The sequence below is a fragment of the Lygodium microphyllum genome, chromosome 24 (assembly GCF_053477565.2).
Source record: "Lygodium microphyllum isolate KBCC chromosome 24, Lygodium_microphyllum_v1.1.10, whole genome shotgun sequence".
In the NCBI taxonomy this organism is placed as follows: domain Eukaryota; kingdom Viridiplantae; phylum Streptophyta; class Polypodiopsida; order Schizaeales; family Lygodiaceae; genus Lygodium; species Lygodium microphyllum.
In genome coordinates this window covers 2,784,637-2,804,963 of record NC_141158.1, presented here as the reverse complement: position 1 = coordinate 2,804,963, position 20,327 = coordinate 2,784,637, and the positions used below count along the sequence as shown (strand labels likewise).

Here is a 20,327-nt window from a genome sequence, read left to right as displayed (position 1 = left end):
AATGTACAAAGGCTGAAATTAATGCAGTCCAAAGGGTTGATTACAGGTTTGCCTACATTTAGAGTTGCAGAATTTCATAAGGTATGCGAAGCATGTCAGTTTGGTAAAAGCAAGCAAGACAACCCTTTTCACATGACAGAGACGTAAGCAGAAATATCCTTGATGTTGTGCATACAGACATTTGGGGGCCTACACAAAATGTATCTCTTGGAGGCAATTCATACTTTGTCACATTCATTGATGATTGTTCTAGAAAGCTGTGGGTATATTTTATTAAGGAAAAGAGTGAAGCATTTGAGCACTTTAGAACTTTCAAGGCTGCAGTTGAAAGAGAAACAGGCTTGAAAGTAAAGTGCTTGAGGTCAGATGGAGGGGGAAAGTACCTCTCGAATGAGTTTAGTGATATTCTAAGGTCTCATGGGATAAAGAGACAGTTCACATGCAGATATACCCACCAGCAAAATGGGGTTCCAGAAAGAAAAAATAGGCATATTGCAGAAGTTGCACGTGCCTTGATGGTTGAAAAGAATATGCCTAAGCATTTTTTGTCTGAGGCTGTTCATACTGTTGTTTATATTATGAACAGAACCCCCACAGCTGCAGTTCATGGTATGACTCCTGAAGAATGTTTTACAGGTAAGAAACCTGATGTCTCACACTTGAAAGTGTTTGGCTGCATTGCGTATGTTCATGTGCCAGATGAGTTGCAGAAGAAACTAGATCCAAAGGCTAAAAAGTGTGTCTTTATTGAATACTCTTTAGAGCAGAAATGGTATCGCTGTTATAACCCTGTCACATGTAAGTTCAGAGTGAGCAGGGATGTCATCTTTGATGAAATGAGCAGTTGGTATGCATCTAGTAGTGATGCATTGAATGATGATAATGATGATCATGACACTCATGTGCAGGCTGAAAAGCAAGAATCACGGACTCTTAGTGGACCAGAGACATCATTTGGTAGTCCTTGGTCTGGGAGACTAAGGAGTACCTCTACATCTTCAGGTGCATCTAGTAGCACTACAGGTAAAGACAAAGGAAAGAATAAGGTGTCAGAAGGCATTGATGCAGTTCTTGCTGGAGACTCCAGTGGCTCAGAGAGCTTGGATGATGAGCTTGGCATTCCTTCAGTGAGGACTCCAGGTACACAGAGATCACACATTAATGCAAAGACTCCATTGAGTGATCCATTGGTACGCAGGTCTAGCAGGGTGAGATACCCTGTTAAAAGATTTGGTTTTGAAGGTTATGCAGCTCACCATTATGCTTATATGGTGAAACTAGTTGAGAATGTTGAGCCCACATGTTTTGAGGAGTCTGTTGGTCATGCTCATTAGGATGCAGCAATGGATGAGGAGAGGGCTGCATTAGAGGCAAAAAAAACTTGGGATCTAGTATCATTACCGAAGGGCAAAAAAGATATTGGATGTAAGTGGGTTTATAAGATTAAGCACAATGCAGATGATTCTACTAGTAGGTACAAAGCTAGGCTGGTTGCAAAAGACTATGCCCAGACATATGGCATAGATTATGATGAAAACTTCAGTCCAGTTGCTAGGATGGCAACTGTTAGATGTGTAATTGCTTTGGCAGCAGCCAAAGGTTGGAGGTTGCAGCAAATGGATGTGAAGAATGCCTTCTTGCATGGTGATTTGTAGGAAGAAGTGTATAAGTGTATATGGATCAACCAGCAGGTTATGAAGATTTAGAGCATCCCACGTATGTGTGCAGGTTGAAGAAGGCGCTCTATGGACTCAAGCAAGCACTTAGAGTATGGTCTGACAAGATCAGAGATTATCTTATCAATATTGGCTTTTATGTTTCTGATGCTGATCACTCACTTTATGTGAGAAAGGGAAATGCAGGTTTAGTCATCATAGTCATCTATGTGGATGACTTGATTATTACAGGTGATAGTGATAGTGGGATTGCTAAAGTCAAGGATTTTTTTAAGAAGAAGTTTGAGATGAAAAATTTAGGTGAGCTAAGGTACTTCCTTGGCATTGAGGTGATCAGATGTGATGATGGTATATGACTCTCCCAAAGACAATATGTCTTGGATATGTTGTCCAAGTATGGTATGACAGCATGCAAACCACTTTCAGTCCTGTTGGAGCAGAATGTAAAGTTGAGTGCTGATGTTGGGGATGAGATAGAAGACCCTACTATGTTCTGGAGGATAGTGGAAAGTTTGATCTACATGACCATTACAAGACCAGACTTGAGCTACGCTGTTGGGTCTTGTGAGTCAGTTTATGCAAATACCTAGAAAACCACATTTGGATGCAGTCAGATGCATATTGAGATATGTGAAGTCCACATTACATTATGGACTTTTCTATGAGGCAGGTACAGATGTACATGTGTTTGGATACACAGATGCAGATTGGGCTGGTAGTATGTCTGATAGAAGATTTACCAGCAGATAGATATTCTCTCTTGGTAGTGCAACAGTTGCTTGGAGCAGCAAAAAGCAATCTACAGTTGCTTTGTCGAGTACAGAGGCCGAGTATAGAGGTGTTGCTGTTGCAGCATATGAGGTAGTATGGTTACAAAAGTTATTGGCTGATTTAGATGTGCAGGTGAAAGGTGCACTTGTCATTTATTGTGACAACATGAGCAATATACAATTGGCTAGGAACCCTGTGTTCCATGCGAGGACAAAACATATTGAGGTACACTACCACTTTGTGAGAGAGAAGGTACTAGCAGGTGAGATTGACTTGGTGTATGTCAGCACACAGGATCAGATAGCTAACATCTTCACGAAGGCATTGGGTACAGAGAAGCTTCAAAAGTTTCGAAGCTTACATGGAGTTGCAGAGATGCAGTTGAGCTTGAGGGGGAGTGTTGAGATGACAAGCTGAGCACATGCAGACATTGATGATGACCGCCTGGTTAGATGGGTCCGCACGTCTACACTTAGCACCTTGGTGGTCATTATGACTCTCACATGACCACTGACTCATTACTTATTATATTTAGGTTGTTACACCTATTTACAACTGGCATAGCTATAGTGCCAATCGACTAGTGTAGTCAGTTATGCATTGTTTGACTTAGTAGACCACTTTCCTTTATGTTATACCTTATCCATACTTTATGTATATTGTAAAGTGTGTGGAAGAAGAAAAAGAAACCAGCAAGAAAACGTTTTGGCTTCCATCTCTCTTCTTATCTCTTGAGTGAGCTTCTCCTTGTGCATTTTTTTTGTGTTCGGCGCAGCATCTTGAGCAAGTTCCCCACCACGCGACTCTTGACACAGTGCGGTAGGGATAGGGACAAACCTTCACCTAGAAAAACCATCCCCATCAAGACTAGCCACTTTTACCAACTTGGCAGAGCCGATGCCTTCACGATCATGGGAGAAAGCAATTGCTCTTGGGTGAAGCAAGATTTTTTTAGAGAAAAGCGGAAGCGACCGCGTGCCATGTTGTGGTGGGAGAGCGGGATTTTTTGGGGTTGGATGGAGCAAGATTCTTGGGAAGGGGGAGGGGGCCATGTCATGACGGAGTGGAGGTCGGGTGTAGGGGTTGTGTCACGGTTTTTGAAAGAGAGGATGTGTGTGCCATATCATAAGGGAGTGGGGTTTTTTAGAGAGCACGGTTTTTTAAGAAGGGGGGACGACGTGCCATGTTGTGGTGGGGGAGCGAGGTTCTTAGAAAGGAGGGGAGAAAGGGAGTACCATGTCATTGGGCGGTGTGGGGTTTTCTAGGGTTGTGTGGAGTAGGTTTTGGGAAGGGAGAGGGGGTGTGTGCCATGTTGTGGGGGAATGGGTTTATTAGGGTTGGGTGGAGCGGGGTCCTTGGGAAGAGGGGGGAGGTGTACCATATCATGGGAGAGCGGGGTTTTTTGAGGTGGGGCAAAGCGGGGTTTTTTGAGAGGGGGGAGGGGGGGACGACGTGCCATGTTGTAGGAGAATTGGGTTTTTTAAGATTGGATGAAGCGAGATTTATGGGAAGGAGGGGGGTAGGGTGTGCCATGTCATGGAGCATTGTTGGGCTTTTTTGGATAGGGTGGAGTGGGGTTTTTGGGAAGGGAGAGAGGGAGTGTGCCATGTCCTAGGAGAGTGGGTTTTTTGGGGTTGGGTGCAGGGATTTTTGAAAAACAAGAGCTAGGGGGAGAGAGAGATGTTTGTGTGTGTGATGCAATGGGCGTAGTGGAAGTTGGGTGTATGGGTTGTACCACGATTTTTGAGAGAGGATATGTGTGCCATATCAAGGGGGAGTGGGGTTTTTAGGGGTTGGGCGAAGCCCGGTTTTTTTTTGGGGGGAGGGGGGGGGGGGCGGCGATGTCCATGTTATGGTATGAAAGTGGGATTTTTTGAGGTTGGATGGAGTAGGGTTTTTGGAAAGGAGGGGGGTCGTGGCACAATGTGGGGTTTTTTAGGATTAGGTGGAGCGGGGTTCTTGGGAAGAGCGGGGAGGTGTGCCATGTCATAGGAGAGTGGGTTTCTTAGGGTTGGGTGAAGTAGGGTTTTTGAGAAAAGAGAGTTGGGAGGAGAGAGGGATGTGTATGTGTGTGTGCCATGTCATGGCGGAGTGGAGGTTGGGTGTATGGGTTGTCCCACAGTTTTTGGGAGAGACGATGTGTGTGCCATATCATGGGAGAGTGGGTTTTTTTGGGGTTCAACGAAGTGGGGCTTTTTGAGGAGGGGCGAGGGGAACGACGTGCCATGTTGTGGTGGAGAAGCAGGGTTCTTGGGAAGAAGGGCGAGGAAGGGGGTGTGCCATATCATGGGGGGTGTGGGGTTTTTTGGGGTTGGGTGGAGCCGGGATTTTGGAAAGGAAGAGAGTGTGTGTGCATGTCGTAGGGGGGTGGAGTTTTTGGGGTTAGGTAGAGCAGGGTCTTCGGAAAGAGAGGGGAGGTGTGCCATGTTGTGGGAGAGCAGGTTTTTTTAGGATGGCAAAGTAGGGTTTTTTTAGGAGGGGGGATGATGTGCCATGTTGTGGTGGGAGAGTAGGGGTTTTTGGGATTGGATGGAACGGTGCTTTTGGGAAGGAGGGGGGAAGGGTATGCCATGTCGTGGATCGTTGTGGGGTTTTTTGAGATTGGGTGGAGTAGGGTTTTTGGGAAGGGAGAGAGGGTGTGTGCCATGTCATGGGGAGTGGGTTTTCTGGGGTTGGGTGGAGCGAGATTTTTTAAAAATAAGAGTTGGGGAAGAGAGAGTGTGTGTGATGTCGTGGCGGAGTGGAGGTTATTGGAGGTCGGGTTTAGGGGTTGTGCTGCGATTTTTCAAAGAGAATGTATATGCTATATCGTGGGGGAGTGGGGTTTCCTTGGGTTGGGCAAAGCGAGGTTTTTTGAAAGGTGGTTTAGGGGGGAAACAACGTGCCATGTTGTGGTGGGAGAGGGGTTTTTTCTGGTTGGGTGGAGCAAGATTTTTGGGAAGGAGGAGGGGGTGATATGCCATATTGTGATATGGTGTGGGGTTTTTTGGGGTTGGGTGAGCTTGATTTTTTACCCTGGTGGTAGGAAGGATATGCAGATGAGATTTTGGGGGATGAAATTGAGATGAAAGATGAGGATGAAAGCTCTAAACCTACGGATGATTGAGACTCTACCACATAACGGAGGATGTATAGGTTTGGTAGGGGTGGATGTTAGAGGATTATGCATCTACAAAGTAAAATGACATGAAGAGAGACCTCTTAGTGACCTACAGGATCTACCTTTGTCCAACTATATAGCAAGTATTTCATGTATTTGACTAGGTACATTGTTGAAGTCAAAAGAGCGATAAGTTGTGCAACTTTCCAAGCTTGGTAAGTATTCGAATTAGATGACATGGATTAGTGACTTAGATAGTCACTAAGTGACTAGTAGAGAGGACTTGTGATGGAGCTAGATGAGAGTGAGAGTTGTGAAGACCAAAGGAGTTGCCTGCATGAAAATCAGCGCTGTCAGAAGACGATTGTTGATCGACATGGAACTTGAGAGTTAGCCAATTGACTGAAAGCAACCCGATTATTTGTTGAATGTACAAATATCAGCCGAATGGTATCCATCTCTATTTTCTCTTTAAAGAAATGAAAGTGACATCCATATACTTGTCCTTAGATAACACGATGGCATTCGCAACTAGTACAATGGCAGTCTAGTTATCGATGTGAATAACAATCGATAAATCCATGAAAAATTGTCTACTAGGAAGGAACCTATGAAGATAGATTGCTCAATATAGCATCAAATCTTCGCTCTAAAGTCAACCACAAACTCCGACCTCTTGCTAATGCAAAAGAAAAGCTGAACCAAGGGATCTTAAGTGCAAGACAATAACAATTCTCAAAAAAGAAAATGAATAAAAAAAATATAAGCAAAGAGGAGATTAGAGGATTGTGTGAGAAGCTATAAGATATAAGTACGAGGAATGTGTATTTACTAGGGAAATATGTTGGGACACATTCATGAGTTATAAACTTAAAGTTTTTTAAAAGCTTAGAAAGATATATCTCCATAGGCATAACATAGTCGTATATATTACATAATTGAATGTTCATGGTGGATTGAGCATACAACATAAAAGTTATTGATAAAATACAAAAATATCCAGACTTCATTTTCGTGATCTGGTACGACTACTCAATATATTGCTCGTAGTGATGTCGAGCCTTGCCTTAGCCCCTAAGGGTCCTCCTCTCTTACGGTGATCTACATCAAACAAGCATATGATGGAGCTTAGAAAACCTAAGCATTAAGTTTTGTTTGTTAAGTGACGTTGGTAGCCTTAGTAGTTGGTTTTGTTTTTTAAATTATATTACACGCATCAAATATATTTAGCACTTCATCTTTCGCACAAAAACTATTACCATGGCTTCTATCTCTCTCTCTCTCTCTCTCTCTCTCTCTCTCTCTCTCTGTCTCTGTCTCTCTCTCACACATTGAAACAAAATTAACATTTCATATCTTATGCACACAAGTACACAAAATAATATTACCATCATCTAGCTCGGCATCATCGTCCTCTTCTTTTGAACAAGGATAATTATGTTAGTTATTATCTCTCTCTCTCATACACAACACACACACGCATTGAAACGAAATTAACATTTCATATCTTATGCACACAGGTACACAAAATAATATTACCATTATTTGACTCTGCATTGTCATCTTCTCTTGAACAAGTGTACTTATGTTAGTTCACACACACACACACATATACACAAATTCATTCAAAACAAAATTAATATTTCATTCCGCATGCAAGTACACGAAGCAAGATTACCATCTAACTCATCATCTGCTCTATTATTGCCATTCTCTCTTTTTATGGACAAGAGTATAATTACATGTATTATTTTTTCTCTCTCTCTCTCTCTCTCTCTCTCTCTCTCTCTCCCAAGTAGCCTACCATAGCATTAGATAGCTTTATTGAGACTTGGAAAATCCCCAGACTCCCTAGATATAAATATTTTTTAGTCGCATAGGTCGATTTAGCCTTTCGAAGACGTTAATATAACTTTCTTTATTTCTTTCTCTCTCAAGTGTATTTAGAACATAGATACCATGTTTATACTTATGTGACAAAGTGTCTTTGTGAGATTAAGATCATGTATTATTTTTTAATTTTGTATATATAACATGTTAAGGTATGTCGATCGAACTATGTCTAAATAAGACATCTGAATGTAATAGCTGTGTAGAACTTCCAATGTTTTTATAAGAGTTTTGGGACCGAGTATTATGAAGATTTTCGAAACCCCTTATTTTTATTTATGATATTATTTATTGTTTTGTTAATTGGATATTTTTGCATCATAATTTATTGAGAGAGAGAGACAGAGACAAAATAAAGAACATCTACTAAAGGCTGAAATATTAATATTTAATAGTTGATAAAAATTTTCAAGTCCCAATGTAGTTGTCATCTAATGCTATTATTGACTAGATAAAAAATAAATAATAAATAATACATGACTAATAAGTACAAAATGATGTCCAAGGCAATTACAATGTGAAATTGCTCAAGAAACTCTCATTCCAAGATATCTCTCATGGGTCTATATCACTGGGAGAGAGTGAGTGAGTGAGTGAGTGAGTGAGAGTGAGATTAAGGTCATGTATTTTTTTTGAATTTTGTAGAGATTAATGTCACGTATTCTTTTTGAATTTTGTATATATAGCATGTTAAGGTATGTCAATCGAACTATGTGTAAATAAGACATCTGAATGTGGTAGCTGTGCAAAACTTCTAATATTTTTATAAGTCTTTCAACTTTTTATTATATCTTATATGAATTTTATGTAGGTTATTCATCATTCGAAAGCCAGTAAAGAGTGTGCATTGTACAACCAACGATTTAAAACAATGAAGTTAATAAATGCACACCTACAAAATATACATCGCGAAGCACCGGTACCTGTTTAAAAGGGAAGACCAAAGATTCATCAGAGTGAATCTTCACTAAAAAGAGTAAAAAATAAAAGTTGGAGAGAGTTCAATGAACGACAGCATGCTGCCATTAGATTAGCTAGAGTAAGTGTATTGTTTAAGATTTTTTTACGTGCTAGAATGTGAGTACATAATTCTAATGTATGAATTTTGTTTATGAACAGAATTTCGAACAATTGAATTGGACAGAAAAAGGTACAAGCCAAGGAGCAGGTATGTGTGTGTGTGTGTGTGTGTGTGTGTGTGTGTGAAAAAGAAAGAGAGAGAGACACGTGTAATTATATTCTCTCCCCAGTAGGTAATGCTAATCAATGGCATGACAGAAGACCTTTGGAGGACGATGAAGTCATGGTACTTGTAGGTACATGTTTTGAGGCTTGTCCGAAGCTCAACTATACAGGTGTAAAACTTATCCCATAGTTTTTAGCTAACATTGAATATAAGTACTAACTTTTGTGTATATGAGATTGGTAATTTTTATAATATGAAAGTTGCAAGCCTTGACTTATGTTTTTTCCTCTAGAGATAGGCGATGTTCTCATCTCAGTGTCAATCAATAGAATGATATTTTTATAAAGAACTCTACTACGTTTTACTTGAAGAGATCAACTTTTTGAGCTTACTCTATTTCGATATTGGGAGTGTTAATACCACATTCTCCCCTTCAGTGAACTCTTGTTCTCGATCTTCAAATTTTTACACTAAATTTTCAAGTTGACTTGTTTTGTGATAACTTATTATATACTTATATGACATGCCTAAATAAATCTATCAAATAGATTTTAGTTTTTATTTCTCACAAAGACACTTTGTCACATAAGTATAAACATGTCTGGGGATTTTCCAAGTCTCAATAAAGCTATCTAATGCTATGGTAGGCTACTTGGGAGAGAGAAAGAGAGAGAGAGAGAGAGAGAGGAAATAATACATGTAATTACACTCTTGTCCATAAAAAGAGAGAATGGCAATAATAGAGCAGATGATGAGTTAGATGATAATCTTGCTTCGTGTACTTGCATGCGGGATGAAATATTAATTTTGTTTTGAATGAATGTGTGTGTGTGTGTGTGAGAGTGAGAACTAACATAAGTACAATTGTTCAGGAGAAGAAGAGAACAATGCAGAGCCAAATAATTGTAATATTATTTTGTGTACATGTATGCATAAGATATGAAATGTTAATTTTGTTTCAATGCGTGTGTGTGTGTTGTGTATAAGAGAGATGATAACTAACATAATTATCCTTGTTCAAAAGAAGAGGACGATGATGCCGAGCCAGATGATGGTAATATTATTTTGTATACTTGTGTGCATAAGATATGAAATGTTAAATTTGTTTCAATGTGAGTGAGAGACAGACAGAGAGACAGAGAGAGAGAGAGAGAGAAGCCATGGTAATAGTTTTTGTGCAAAAGATGAGTGTTAAATATATTTGATGCATGTAATATAATTTAAAAAACAAAACCAACCACTAAAGCTACCAACATCACTTAACAAACAAAACTTAATGCTTAAGTTTTCTAAGCTCCATCATATGCTTGTTTGATGTAGATCACCGTAAGAGAGGAGGACCCTTAGGGGCCAAGGCAAGGCTCGACATCACTCCGAGCAATATATTGAGTAGCCGTACTAGATCACGAAAATGAAGTCTGGATATTTTTGTATTTCATCAATAGCTTTTATGTTGTATGCTCAATCCACCATGAACATTCAATTATGTAATATATACGACTATGTTATGCCTATGGAGATATATCTTTCTAAGCTTTTGAAAAACTTAGTTCATAACTCATGAATGTGTCCCAACATGTTTCCCTAGTAAATACACATTCCTCGTACTTATATCTTATAGCTTCTCACACAATCCTCTAATATCCTCTTTGCTTAGATTTCTTTTATTCATTTTCTTTTTCGAGAATTGGTATTGTCTTGCACTTAAGATCCTTTGGTTCAGCTCTTCTCTTGCATTAGCAAGAGGCCGGAGTTTGTGGTTAACTTTAGAGTGAAGATTTGATGCTATATTGAGCAATCTATCTTTGCAGGTTCCTTTCTAGTAGACATAATTTTTCATGGATTTATTAATTGTTATTCACATCGATAACTAGACTGTCATTGTACTAGTTGCCAATGCCATCGTGTTATCTAGAGACAAGTACGTTGATGTCCCTTTCATTTCTTTAAAGAGCAAATAGAGATGGATACCATTCGATTGATATTTGTACATTCAACAAATAATCAAGTTGCTTTCGGTCAATTGGCTAACACTCAAGTTTCATGTGGATCAACAGTCCTCTTCTGACAGCACTGATTTTCACGCAGGCAGCTCCTTTGGTCTTCACAACTCTCACTCTCATCTAGCTTCATCATAAGTTCTCTTTACTAGTCACTTAGTGACTATCTAAGTCACTAATCCATATCATCTAATTCAAATACTTACCAAGCTTGAAAACTTGCACAACTTATATCTCTTTTGACTCCAAACAATGTACATAGTCAAATACATGAAATACTTGCTATATAGTTGGACAAAGATAGATCCTGTAGGTCACTAACACGCCCCTCTTCATGTCATTTCACTTTGTAAACGCATAATCCTCTAACATCCACCCCTACCAAACCTGCACATCCTCCCTTATATGGTAGAGTCTCAATCATTCATAGGTTTAGAGCTTTCATCCTCATCTTTCATCTCAATTTCATCCCCCAAAATCTCATGTTCATATCCTTCCTACCACCAAGGTCAAAAACCAAACTCACCCAACTCCAAAAAACCCCACACCATACCACAATATGGCACACCACCCCCTCCTTCCCAAAAATCCCGCTCCATCCAACCAGAAAAAATCCCGCTCCCCCACCACAACATGGCACGCTATTTCCCCCCCAACCACCTTTCAAAAAACCTCGCTTCGCCCAATCCCAAAAAACCCCTCCCCACGATATGGCATACACATCCTCTTCCAAAAATCATAGCACAACCCCTACAACCAACCTCCACTCCGCCACGACATCACACCCTCTCCCCCAACTCTTATTTTTAAAAAATCTCACTCCACCCAACCCCAGAAAACCCACTCCCCATGACAAGGCACACACCCTCTCCCTTCCCAAAAACCCTACTCCACCCAATCTCAAAAAACCCTACAACGACCCACGACATGACACACCCTTCCCCCCTCCTTCCCAAAAGCCCCATTCCATCCAATCCCAAAAACCCTACTCTCCCACCACATGGCACGTCGTCCCCCCTCAAAAAACCCCGTTTTGCCACCCTAAAAAAACTTGCTCTCCCACAACATGGCACGCCTCCCCTCTCTTTCCAAAGACTCCGCTCTACCTAACCCCAAAAACTCCACTCCCCTACGACATGCACACCCTCTCTTCCTTCCCAAAAACCCCGCTCGACCCAACCCCAAAAAACCCCACCTCCCCACAATATGGCACACCCCCTTCCCCGCCCTTCTTTCCAAGAACCCCGCTCCCCCACCACAACATGGCACGCCATTCCCCTTGCCTCTCCTGAAAAAGCCCCACTTCGTTAAACCCCAAAAAAACCCACTCCCCCACGATATGGCACACACACCATCTCTCCCAAAAACCGCGGGACAATCCACTCCCCCATGATATGACCGACTAGTGGAGGCTCATATGGTAGGTCGGCCGACCTAACGACCTTTGCAGGCTATAAAAGCTAAACCCCTTCGCAGCCATCACTTCTCATCTTTTACCTAGTCAGAGTTGTTCCAGCTAGCCTTAAGCTCTTCACCTATCTTCTATCTAGATCGCCATCTAAGCTTCACACAGTGGAAGCGCACGGGTGGACAGAGCCATCTTTGTATCACTTGTTTGAAGTTAAAGAATTTACTGATTCTCCTCTTATCTCTTGTGTACTCTCTATCTCTTTCTCAGATTCTGTTCGCTGCGCCGTGTAATATTTTACATGCTCCACGACATGGCACACCCTACCCCCCTCCTTAACATAAATCTCCCTTCATCCAAACCTAAAAACCCCCATCCTCCCACAACATGGCACGTCGTCCCCCTCTCAAAAAACGTCGCTTTGCCCCACCCCAAAAAACCCCGCTCTCCCATGATATGGCACACCTCCCCCCTCTTCCCAAGGACCCCACTCCACCCAACCCTAATAAACCCATTCCCCCACGACATGGCACACACCCTCTCTCCCTTCCCAAAACCTACTCCACACAACCCTAAAAAACCCCACACCACCCAACGACATGGTACTCCCTTTCCCCCCTCCTTCCTAAGAACCTCACTCCTCCACCACAACATGGCACGTCGTCCCCCCTTCTTAAAAAACCGTGCTCTCCAAAAAACCCCTCCCCTATGATATGACACACATACCCTCTCTTCCAAAAACCTTGACACAACCCCTACACCCGACCTCCACTCCATCACGACATGGCTCCCTCCCCCTTCCCAAGAATCTTACTCCATCCAACCCCAAAAAAGCCCCGCTCTCCCACCACAACATGACACATGGTTGCTCTCGCTTTCCTCTAAAAAAACCTCGCTTCACCCAAGAGCAATTGCTTTCTCCCAAGATCGTGAAGGCATCGGCTCTATCAAGTTGGTAAAAGTGGCTAATCTTGATGGGGATGATTTTTCTAGGCAAAGGTTTGTCCCTACCCCTATCGCACTGAGCTTGCTCACTAATCATGGGTGAAGAAAACCTCGGGTTGAGCAATCAATGGCATCAAAAGGCTTGACTCACCCATTCTCGACTAGAGTTTTCTAGAGTGATTTATTTAAGGTCTCTCCATTTCCGTTGGGCTATGATAGCCTCATCGGCCTTTCATGTGGAGAGGGGCTTGTTTTCCTTGGTTGAAATTCTTCATTTGACAAGTTTCATCAACGTTGATACTCTTTCTACTACCCTTGGACTTGGCTCTCCTTTGGCCTTCAGCCACATCCAAGATGTGAGAGGGGGTGTTAGCACAGACATGCATGGTTTACCATCATCGCTCAAGTTTGAGCCTTAGTCTCAGTCAGACAATATTAGGAGCTCTTCATTCCCCTACTAACTCTTGAGACATAAAATGCAAGTTGAAGCATCATCAAAGATCACATCCCAGTCTTTTATCGATCTTTTGTGTCTTCGAATTGTAGAGCCCATAACCTTCACTGGTTCTACTTAACTCCTCGATCTTTCATGTCTTTGGGTCGTAAAACTCATAACCTTTTGTCGTCTTGCTATAGCCCATGAAGATAAGCTTCCTCAGCTTGAAGTAGAGTTTGTTTCGTCTCTTCTACTTGTCCACATGGACAAGCATCACATGAAAACGTTTGGCCTATGTTCACATTGGCAAGGGTAGCTCATGGCTTGGTCAGACTACATTAAACGCATAATCGCAGTTGGCATGGAGGGTAATTGCTTTCACCTAAGATTGTGAAGACATCGGCTCTGAAGGAGAATGTCAAGTTGGTAAAAGTGGCTAGTCTTGATAAGAATGGTTTTTCTAGGTCGAGGTTTATCCCTACCCCTACTGCATCGAGCTTGCTTCCTATTCATAGATAGAAAAAACCTCAGGTTGAGAAATCAATGGCATCGCTTGATGGGACAGAATCATTGAAGTCGTTGGATGAAAAGATAGACGTCATTTTCTTTGTGTCTTTTAAAAAAACTATAGGGAAGGAGTCGATTATACTTGGAATCACCATCATTATCATGAGAAATGTGAGCAGCTACCCACATTCATGAACCCAATATGTGATGATTTACCTTGAAAGTCACAATCACCAAAGAGTACAATAGCCACCTCTTGCCCTTCATCTCTAAGTCGCTATTATCTCATTGTTGGGAAACAGGCTTGACTCACCCATTCTCAACTAGAGTTTTCTAGAGTGATTTATTTGAGGTCTCTCCATTTCCATTGGCATATGATAGTCTCATTGGGCTTTCATGTGGAGAGGGGCTCAGTCTCCTTGGTTGGCATTCTTCATTCGACAAGCTTCATCAATTATCACCAATGTAAAACATGCCATTGGAAAAGATCCCAATCAAAAGGATGCCATAAGTGAAAGGATGTAAGCCCCTCCCCCCAGCTAGCATAAATCTTCATTTCCTTTCACCATGGCCATGAGCATTTAGGTAGCTCATCAATACTTATTACAAACCATATTTATTGCGCTCCTAATCCAAGATTTTACTAGTCCAAGTCCATCAAAAGAAAGAAGCCCAAGATACTAGAAAGAGGAGAAAACCCCAAATAATGCCCATCACAACACGTATACTAGGTACCTTACCATAGGTTTTAGACATAAGAGTGCATGTGTAGACCACAATTGCCAAAGATAAGACTAGATCAAAATCAAAGAATCCATATTCACACATTGTTCCTTGAACTACTCTCAAAGCCTAGAAAATTTCATAGAGTGGAGGGATATCAACACGACATCCATCCTCTCCAAACTTGCATGTACTTTGGAGGTGCCACCCCATGCAACACACCGGGATCATAGACCCATATTAGTTTCTTGCAAGACATGCATGTATTACCACATCCGCCTGGATCATAGGACATCTAACAATCAAGCACATTGACTGGTAGAGGTCTCTTTTCTGTATCATCCATGAATAGCATAGGTCCCTCAAAATCATCAACCATAGTCGTTACCTACTCCATATACATACTCTGAAGTTGCCCATGAACATACACATAGACACAACCTTCGTCCGTTTGTTGGAATGTCTCAACCAAGATACCTATAGCATCTTGTACAACCCAATCATCTATACCAGCTTGTCCTAGAAAAGCATAGGCTAGCCGGCCATCAGCAACTCTAGGTAATGCAACGGAGAACTCTTTTGCAGTCTCAAGAAGCATAGCCATGAACACACTTTTCTCTACAGCCATAAGTTTGGACATCTTCTCCACCAAGGCCTCATCTACCACATCACATAGCTTTCTTATATTCATCATTTCAATCACAAGTCAATCACAAGATAGTAAATATCCAAAGACACACCCAACAAAGCACAAAAATCAAAGTTCTATCTTTTTACAAACTGTAGCAAAAGCAAAAAAAAATCTCCAACATAATCCAAATGAATTGAGCATAAGTGATCTCTTACTCTTCCATGCAATAAGCCTACTTCATTCACTCATGCTTCCAAGATGCACAAATAGGTGACATTGGTTGGTACAATACCCTTATTTAGCATTTTGTCAAATAACTTGATAGTAGAACTATTATAGCCCTGTTCTCAATAACCTGCAATCATTGCACCCCATACAACTACAACTTGATTTGTCAAATCATCAAACACCTTGCATGCTCCTTTTATGCACTCATAGTTTGAATACATGCATTGTGTATAGATTGCATTTAAAGTGCTACACTCTACAACCATGTTCATGGCATGGTATTCCAAACCGAAACTGTAAGCAAAGGCATAGACGCATTTAGTGCATCTTGCAAGTAATGCAGCTTCAATCAAACCACAATTCGCAAACCTAGTTACCGATATGATGCTAACAAAAGAATCATCTTTCCCATAGGTCTTATTTGGCACCAGCTCTTCATTAGTCTCTTCCAAAGCCTCTATTTTCAAACTATCTATAACATCATTGTAGATGGTAGGTAGGGCATCGACCATAGTCACCGCATCTACATAAGTACACTAACTGGAGCATGTGCACTCTTCCCTTGTATTGCATCTGAACCATCAATACTTTCTAGCATGTCCAATACCTCAGAAGTATCCCTAGCTGACAAAATAGATACTCTCAATACATCTGCAATACAAGGCAACTCAATGGACAAGTCTTCATTATCATCCATATCCTACACACTCCCACAATCACTATCTTCTGCAAAATCCAAAGCATGAAACTCTGTTTTTAGAACATGTTTACATCGTTGCAAAGATGCCCCGTGCTTTTACTCAGTATCTTGAACTTGTGCCTGAATCTTGCTATCCATTGTCACAATGTGTGTAAAATATCTCATCCTATGTTCTTATCGAACTCCGTGCTATTGCATCTCCTTGTCATAAAATTTGAGAAACTTGGAGATGTCCCATGCATCAAAGCGACCCACTTCTTTATCGTTCACTAGCATTGCATCTATAGCCATCTTCTCTATCCTTGCAAGAGTCTTTTGCTCCTGCATACTTTCTTATTGTTGTTCTTATTGTCACATTTGTTCCTAAACAAGTTGTTTACATGTTTCAAGCAGTTACATCAGATCCCCATCATTACCCGTGTTCATTGATGCATCTCCCATGTTTACACTCCTACCGACCTTCACATCGGATTCACCAATGTCAAAGCCTGTATGATTGAAGGTCAACCACTAGGATATGAGACAAAATAAGGTAAGAGGTTTGAGAGATTGGATTCAAGAGAAAGAGAGAGCAAAAGATGATAGAAGGATTTAAATCACTTCAGCCATGCCTCGGTCTGCATGTAATTCCAATGAGCATAAAGAACATAAACTCTTAAGAATCCAAGCCTTTGCCCTTCATAGTATGAGCATCCACATAGACATGTGCTCAATGCACTAACTCAACAACCCATCATAAAGCAAATACCTCAATCATATCTCTGTTATCCATGAACCATACATGAATCAAACTCATAAATAATCTTTGCAAAATCTGAAGATTAGTGTAGAATCAATGTAGATGGAAAGAGAAATGGTATTATGGATTGATACAATGAAAAGAAATCAATGAAAGAAGATAGATCTCAATTTGGGCTCTAATCGTAGATTAGTCCTAGCAATTATAGTTTGTTACAACCAATACAAAATAAGTATAAATTCTTCTAAATCCAAGCAATATCCTTTAGGAGTAGTCTTCAAGCTATCTTCAATGATAAGTAGCTCAAAATCAAGTGTTTCAGGAAGAAGATCCTTCTGCTAAGCTTCTCATCAGAGTAGGCAGCACCTGCCTTGTTTTTCCCTGTTTAGGATTGCTTAGAACAGCCCCAATTCAGCCATAAATCAATAAAAGTCAGCCTTTGACCAAGTACAAGCATAGCCCTGCCTTAAGAGACCAAGATGCATGCACCAATTGCCAAGAATTACACTTTTCAGCAAGAGAAATGAGAAAAGAGGTCTGTTGTAGCTAATTCCCTTTGTCAATGGTTGAATATGACAACCCCAAATCAGCCATATAACTTTCAAGCTGATTTAACTTTGATGGTAGCTCAATCTTTCCCCATCATGGGAGAGCATAAATTATAGATACACACTAGATGCTAAGGATTCATCATTGCCACTAGGACCCATCAAATTCTGCTAGTTTTTGGGTTAAACCACCCACCTAACCACATGACCACCAAGACCCACCCTTTCTTATGCCCCACAAAAGACTTGGTGTTGCCATGTGACAATTAGAGCTGAATTTAATATAAAGAAGTGAAAATATATATACAAAAATTTCTGAATGCTTTAGGATGGGGCTCTCCCCTTTTTATGAATGATAGTGCCCTCCCAAGTGGCACTATCAATCTAATATAGTGATAGTGCTGCTTCAAATCAAAAGCATGTTGCCATGCATCTCTAGGTCTCCTCGATCGAATAGGTGCACTCTCCCTTTGACTGACTGCCATCGCTCCTTGCTTGCACAAAGGTGTCTCCTTTGTATACCAATATGTCAACTCATGTCTAGCTTCTTATCCTTCCTACGTCTCATCCTTGGATGTTTTGCAACTAAAGCCATGGGAAACCAAGTATCTTACAACTCCACCATGGTTACCAAGCTCCAACGTGTGTCGCCTTTTGTCCAAGGTCTTCATTCTTTTGTTCATTTATAGAAAGTCAAAAAACAACTAACATTTTGCTAATATTCCTGAGATTATTACATATGTTTGTGGAAAGATAGGGTTTTTGGACATGTTTATGATACAACATTGGATCAAATCCTCAAATGCATCTTCATTCTTCTTTCCTTCTTCCTCCCTTCTTCACTGGTGTAAATTAGGGTTATTGTCTTATTCATGGTCTTTTTCTCGTAATTCTTGTGTGTCTAGTCCTCATGATAGCAAGAGAAAATAGGCTATTGTGTTCACAAGCACAGTAGAATTTGTCACCCTTTGAGGTCCTCTCTCTTTAGGAAAGGATACATGTAGTCTACTAAGAACATAAAGCAAACGACAATGGTGTTAAGGGGTGAGATAATAGTGAACACTGCAACGTCATTGGTGGTCTGGTTTGTTGGAGGATTAAGCTGAAAGGGAAGAGCACATCTCTATACTCATTTGAAAAACGAAATGATGATCTAACGTAAGCATTAATATAGTTTTCAGGCTATCATTTTAGTTTTTCAATAATATTGGTATAAGCAATGGGTTTTGAGACGTGGTTTCTTCTTATTTGTGGTAGGCTCCTTTTGTCTCGTGTTTGGGCCGGATGAGGATAGCTTTTACTTAAATTAATGGCCCTAGAAAGGAATCAGGATAGCTTTCGATGGGATGGCGTGTATTATGTAAGTTAGGAGATATTGATAAAGCGACAGTAAATAGGCCTTACTTTGAACCAAAGAAACGTCACAAAAAAATTAGACGATGAAATACGAATGTATGAGATGAGACAGTATCAGCTGTTCCTTTGGCTGAGAAGAGGAAGGCAGGCACCCTCACCCTCGAGCTGGTCGTAGGTGAAATTGCACGGCTGCGGGCCGCCGATGATGCCGTCCGAGCTTGGTATTTCGCGCATAGGCGTCAGTACGTGGTCGAAGAAGCCTCCATGCTCGTCCTAGGCGGCCACCACCAGCGCCAGCATCCGGTTCATCAACTGCGGGCTGACAGCCACGTCGAGGAAGGGGTAGCCATTGCTGGCTGGGCGGCCCGCCATGTCGAAGTAGCACGGCTCGATGACGACGTAAGTGGGGAAGGTGTCGGTGCGGGCGTGCCGGTGCGCCGGAGCGCCCGCGTGACATGCTTGAGCTGGCGCAGGTGAAGGAGAGGCCGGCGTCGTGGACAGAGTCCAAGATGGTGCGCTGGGGGTAGTCGGCTATTACGGATGGGGTCTACGGGCTTTGTAACACCCCCCTCCTCTTCAACATCACGTCTTCCCCAGCGATTTCCCCTGCCAGTAGATTCTTTGATCAATCAGTCGAAGAAGAAAACGTCGTCCACATCCGTTCCCGTCGTGGTGGGGAGTACTTTCGCGGGTGTGCTCGTCCACGCCCACCCCACCTCCATAGTCACCACAGCGTCAAGAGCAGCGCCCGCGTAATTTAGGAGACTTTAAAGAACGCTGTTTGCCTATGCCGCTAGAGGAGGAAGAAGGAGACGCCATGGACAAGGGAGAAGAAGTAGAAGAGCAAGCGTAGAAGCCAAACCGAATGAGGAAAAAGAAGCAGCAAAAGAAGAGGAAGAAGCACCGATCACATCTCATTGATAATTATATATATATATATATATCAAATCAATGAGATGTGAAATCTGGATATAAATTAATAATGATTTGACATATGTGAAAATGCTCTACTTATTTTGAGAAAACGCACGACAGATCATCAAATTTAGGCCTTGAAGGCATAAAGTATGGTGAAAAATAAGGTGATGTAACCATACGGGTTGATAGTCCTACAACTCCAATGATGTGACCATAAGGGTTGATGATCCTCTACCTTCAATGATAGCATGCTAAATAATGTCCTCAACCCTTAATGATAGCATACTAGACAAGGGCATGCACCTAGTTCTAAAAAATATGTTTAATTGTTACATCAACATACTAGATAAGGACATGCACCTAGTTCTAGAAATTATACTTTATTGTTACATCCACTTTTGTATCATCACGTTATGGCATATACCTTTCCGCCCTCTAATCTCTTCTAAAGAAATATGCATTAACACAAATGAAAATTGTATTTAGGTCTACAACTTTTGTGAGATTTAAGTGTTTTTAAAATACCAAATCTAAGTTATGACATGTCTTACTCTAATAACTATGA

The 20,327-nt window shown here is 41.3% G+C and overlaps 1 protein-coding gene across 2 annotated transcripts in view; it reads right to left on the bottom strand.

The window, feature by feature from the left end:
- LOC148014800 (vacuolar protein sorting-associated protein 26A-like) overlaps positions 1 to 19,741 on the bottom strand; it is a 59,366-nt gene extending 39,625 nt beyond the window's left edge. The window contains exon 1 of one of the 2 annotated variants that reach the window (XM_087665683.1): positions 18,997 to 19,741. The gene's annotated coding sequence lies outside the window, so the exon portion shown is untranslated. The remainder of the gene's footprint in view (positions 1 to 18,996) is intronic. The other variant, XM_087665682.1, reaches the window with a different exon arrangement.
- Positions 19,742 to 20,327: the final 586 nt, after the last annotated feature.